Source organism: Rattus rattus, chromosome X (assembly GCF_011064425.1).
Source record: "Rattus rattus isolate New Zealand chromosome X, Rrattus_CSIRO_v1, whole genome shotgun sequence".
Lineage (NCBI taxonomy): Eukaryota > Metazoa > Chordata > Mammalia > Rodentia > Muridae > Rattus > Rattus rattus.
The window spans coordinates 93,952,374-93,958,373 of record NC_046172.1 but is presented as its reverse complement, the minus strand read 5'-3'; positions in this window follow the sequence as shown (position 1 = coordinate 93,958,373).

Sequence of the window (6,000 nt, the reverse complement as noted above, 5' to 3'; positions counted from 1 at the left end):
TGGGTGGGGGCACACCCTCATGCAAAAAGGGGCAGGAGGGATGGGCTAGAGGGCTTATGGATGGGAAACTGGGAAAGTGAATAAGATTTGAAATGTAAATAAAAATATCAAAAAAAGGAAAGACAGTCATTTTTAAGGCATTTATTGCCACGGCAGAGGGTAGATGTGTAAAACCATACCCCATGTCTCATGGTGGGTCTGAGATTAAATACCTTTTTCAGCGGGGAGGAATGTCTGGGAAGGAAAGCTTATTGGCTAAGCCCTCCAGACTTTTAGGTAACTCATTAAAATGGAGATCTTTCTTGAGCCTACATGACCACAGATCATGTCCTCTACATGCGGAAGGGATTGGGGCATTGCACTTACGTGATGGCCACAAATCTATGGGGGGCTGCAGCTAGTGATGGGCCTGGTGCCCAGGAATCAGGCAGAAACTCCTACTGTCTCTTCAGAGTCTCTGGGGTTTCTAGCCTAGTTCAATCAGAGACCAAGCTACCTTTCATGGTTCCACAATTAAGTACATTTTAGTTGGCTGTTTCTTGAGTGCTTAGATGGTTGTTAGCTGTCTACTCTAGTAGGTTACTTTTAGTTTGCCTGGAGTCTATGATGTGTGAGTATAGTAGAATGATTATAATAGTAGATACTGTAGCCAATGCAATATACCTGTGAGGACAAAGCTGTCTCTGAGGCATAGAATAGAGCCTGTTTTCAGGGATCATAAGCTGTTGTGTGGATTAGCACAAAGTAGTCTTTCAGGTAGTCTTTGTCTTTAGGGTCTTGAGAAAAGAAATTTGAGGTCAATGAATACAATGACTAAGTCTTTGACAAGGTTGTAAAGGGTACCATGGGGTGGGTTAGAGGATAAAAGAAATGGGAAAAATGATATAACTGTATTTTAATTAAAAATTGAAAATGACCCTTGCTTCTGAACTGCCTATGTTTTCCTCTATAACTATATGTAGATTTGTTGCATTTATGCAACAATATATCTGTACATCACAAAAATACGGTCTTCCTGAGAAACAGAACCCCATCAATGGAGTCATTCTTCAGGGCAAGCCACAAAGTTATATTTGAGGAGGATATTAAATACAGAAGGGTTCTCTCTCTCTCTCTCTCTCTCTCTCTCTCTCTCTCTCTCTCTCTCTCTCTCTCTCTCTCATTCTTTTATACCCTGAATGGTATCAGCTCGTCATGGGAATAGGCCTAAGTGTAGTATTTTAATGTGTGGAATCTTAACATTGAGACGAAACAACAACAACAACAAAAACAAACAAACAAACAAACAAACAAACAAAAAAACAAACCAAGTGGTCATAAGGACCAAGACAAGGTGCAGTGATGTGCTGCTGACTTTTGCAGAAGACAGAAGATATGATGGGTAGGGCAGATATAAACTGAGCTCTCTGCCAGCTTTATTTTTCCTTATACTTTCATTTTATTGCACCATTAATACTTAGGAAAAGGGAACTGGAAGTAGAGGGGAGCTGATATTGGAATGTAAAGTGAGTAAATAAATAAAAATTTAAAAATACTTGGGAAAATATTGTTGATCTATCTCTCATTTGCATTGATTATGCTGAATAAAACAAAGTAAAAAAGTTTGTTGGGCTAAATTGTTAATGTTACATCCTGAGTAAATTGAATTGACTAAAGAAAGCTGAATCAGGAATGTGTGTACTTGTTCTTCATGACCAAGGAATGCCCTCCCCAATCTGACTTTCATTTTTAACTAGTAAACTTTAGTTTGTGTTTTCACAGTCACAGCAATAATGGGCAGCACAGTTTGAGGGATGATCCATTCAGAGATGCCAAGTTCTCCCAGAAGCCTGTGTTGAAAGTTTAGTATCCCAGCTCTAGGACCAGATCATCATCCATCTTTGTGACATTACAAAAGCTCTGAGCTTATGTGGGTCTGAGTAAATTTATTGTGGATGCAGATGCATTTTAGTCCCTCAATTATTTGCTAAGGGCTTTCTTAGGGTGTATTGTTTTGGTACCGCATTATACTTTGGATGGTGATATTGAAAGATGTTTTAATATAATGAGAAAGTAGATGAAAAATATTTTAAATTGCTTCAAATATAATAGTGAGCAAAAATATTTAGCTACCTCACTTTAAGAATCATATGAAAGTAAAATAAAATGCAATGTATATGATTCGAGATCCATGATTACTCTGCTTTTGGTAGAGGGGAAAATTACACTCATCTTTGAGTTTTTCCTTATTATAAACTAGCACTCTGTAGTAATGCACTGCATTCAGTCCATATTTGTCTGCTGCAGCACTGGCTTGGTCCCCGATATATTTAGGAGAGCACATTTTTACCTCATGATAAGAATGTTAGCTATTTGAGGCCATCTTCATTTGCCACAATTTGAGACAAGACTGCGCTCTCCATAGACCTGACCATCTAGTCTCTGAAGAATATGAGGTCAGGCTCTATATTACTCTTTTCAAGAAGATTGGCCCATGTAGATATACTGTTCGTTGCTCTTAGAGCAAATGACTCTCCTGGTAGCTTTCTTTGTCCCTTCCTCAGGCTGACAGTAGCTTATTTGCTAGTAGGAGAGCCTAAGTGTGGTCTGAGAACTCAGAAATGCCCACCAGTGAAAGTATATTAGGCTTGACTACACAATCCTGTGATAATAGATTTCCTCTGCCTAGCCTTTAAATACAAGTGAAAGTTATTTTTCCTTCTAAAACCTTTCATCCATATACTGCAAGGCCAACTTTAGAAAAAAAATTCATTTTAGTGGTATACATTTTTTTCCGTGTAGATCCTAGAAAGCACCAGTATACAATAAAACTATTTGCGTCTAAAAAGTGAAAAGAAATTCAAGAACTAGTTTATACCTTAGTTGTTTATTTCATTATCACAGATTTTTTCACTACTATGCCTTGATATGTGTTAACATGCTACCATAAGAGTCTTCCAGATGTGTTTGTTTTCTCAAAATTGCCTTTGGCTACATTAGCTCTTTTGCATTTCCATATGAATTTAAGAATCAGCTTGTCTTTTTTTTTTTTTTGTAAAATGTCTGTTCTTGCCTTGATTGGAATTTAAAGTAGATTACAGATGTCCAGAAATTCTTTACAAGCTTCATACAAGACTGTGAAGTTTTCCTGTTGGCTTGGTCACTTTATAATTATGAAGTAATCCTCTTTATCTTTTAAAGACTCCTTTTTTATATTTTTTGATTTTTTTTTTACCAAGTCATCATCTATTTTTGTTGAATAATTTTTTCAAGCCATTGGGTTTATTTAAAAGCAGAAAGACATAAAAGAATTTCTTCTTTTATTCTTTTTATATTAAACAATTTTACATCTTAACATTGAGAATGTATCTTTTGAACACAGCATACAATTAGGGCTTTAAAAGTCCATTGTGAAAAGCTTTATGTTTTACTTGGGAATGTTTGTTCTGTTTCTAATTTTTTAGTTTACTGATTTCACTTAGTGATACCTATATGAGTGGATGTAGGACCATCTATTTGAACATGGGTGACCTCTCAGGACTGGTAACCATAAAGTTAACTCTCTCTCTCCTTTTCTGTAATCATGAAATGCCAATAGCAACTCAGCTAGGGGTGGGACTTTGTGAAACCTTCCCCATTCGTTTTGAGATTTTTGGCTGATTTAAAATTATACAGGAGTTGCGTGTGCAATCACAGACATGGTGAGTTCATCTATGCAGTGTCACTGCAATGTCTAGCAAATACTGCTTTGCTAAAGATGTTCCTTATCTCTCGGTCTTAGAATTTTCCTGCCTCCCTACTAGATCCAAGACTTATAGGGAAAGAAAGTATAATATGTACACACACACACACACACACACACACACACACACACACACACACAACTAGCTAATGTGCAAAGAATGAGAGACTATTGAATGCTTGATTTTCAATAGTCTCTTTGCACATTAACTAGTTGTGGGCCTCTTTATTAAATCACTATCTATTGTAAAAAGATTTTTCTCATCAGGGTTGAGACATTCACTACTAGCTGTGTATGAAGGTAAAACTTAAGGAACAGTTTATTACTATGTGAATTTATCAGAACAATAGAATTAAGCATTTCCATTGGTACAATGATATAGCTAACCACATTGTTTGGCCTAGTTAATGGTACCAGGCATAAATTCTGTCTTATGGAACAGGCCTTAAGTCCAATAAAAGTGATTGGTTAGATTGGTTATTCCCACAGAATTTGTGCCACCATTGATCCAGTGGGAATATATTGTCAGGTCAGTTGTTACTGTAGCAATTAAGAGACTGTCGATGACTTTTCTCCCCTGCCAATATGCATAGACTCATCTAGCAGTAAGCTACCCAATAGTGGTGAAGCTTCCAAATAAGTACTATCCTTATTTCTCATGCCCAAGACTCAAATATATGGTATTGTCAGGAATAAGATCTTCCTATCAAATTTCAAATGGTAACTAAGAGCAATGACAATTGCTTGGAATTTGGGAGATGATCTATGAGACCCTATTGAGTAATGGAAACAGACTGGAATGCTTGGAACCCCAGGGGCCAAAAACATGAAAAGAATAACCCATAAGAGTTTTTTATTTAATTGTCTTGTTTGGTAAAAGTATTATCTTAGGGTTTCTATTGCTATGATAAAAATATGATCAAAAGCAACTTAAGGAGAAAAGCATTTATTACTTCTTACAAATCCCAGGTCACACTCTACCATTGAGGCATGTCAGGACAGGAACTCAAGGCAGGAACATAGAATTAGGAACTGAAGCAGAATCCATGGAGCAGTACTGTTTATTGACTTGCTCTCCATGCCTTACTCTGTTTGCTTCCACCTGCTCAGGGAAGCCCTCATATCTGCTTTTTGCCCCAGCCACCTCCTCACCAAATAAAATATGCACACATACACACAAACAACAACAACAACAACAACAACAACAACAAAACATAGAATACATCTCATCATGAAAGCTGTAGTATATTACAGTATGTCACACAGTATATCCTTCTGTCCACATATCTTCAGTTGCAAAGGTTCATTGCAATGAGTCTAGCTCAAGAGCTCTGGCCTCTGTGACAGCATCAATATCGGATCCTCAGCTAGACTACTTCATATTATCCTATTATTTCCTGTGTAATGGAGATCAGGCAGCTTTGGAACAGTAGGACAGACCATTAAACATGTCTCAACTGTTCGCTGATGATCTAGATTTTAGGGTATGGGCCATCTTAGAACCCTAGATTTGGTCCTGGGTTGTAGCAGAACTGGTCAGACCACCACCACTCCCTTATTCTCACCACCAGGGCAAGCTCTCTAGCACTGCTCTGGGTAGGCTACCCAATGCCACCAACAGCAGGAGACAGGGTCAGTACTACACTTTCATGCCCTTGGGGCCAGCTCATCTGTACCCACACCTGCAGAGCTAGCTTCATTCTGCTGCCCAGTTAAGGCACTCTCCCAAGGGTTGCAACTGTGAGGGGGCTAGACAAGCTTCCCCACTCTCATATCCTCTGGGGTGGCTCACCTGTGCCTGCACCATCAGGGCCAGTACCACTAGCTGTCATGCCCTTGGGGCCAGTTTACCCAACTATTGCAACTGGCAAGGGGGAGAGGAAATGGCATATTTCCTACAAACACACCACCTCATGGCAGGCAGGGCCAGCTTTCTCCCACTCTTTTCCTCAGGGATAGCTCACCCATACTCCTTAGGGGACAGATCACCAGCACCCCTTTGCCAAGGCCATCACTACTGTGCTGCCCAGGAGAGGTGCAGAGCCCACTCTTCTGAGTGCTGCCTGTACCAATGAGGGGGCAGGGACACCTCTCCAGCAATCAAGACCCTGGGGGCATCTTTCCCAATTGGCAGAGTTGGGTGTGGGGTAGGGACATCACTTCTTTGCCTGTGTACCACATGGCAGATGAGTGGTAAGTCAACTTTGCCACACTAACATGTTTGGGATTGGCTCACCATTACCCCTGCCATCAGGGCCAGCTCCATTGTGTTTCTTAGT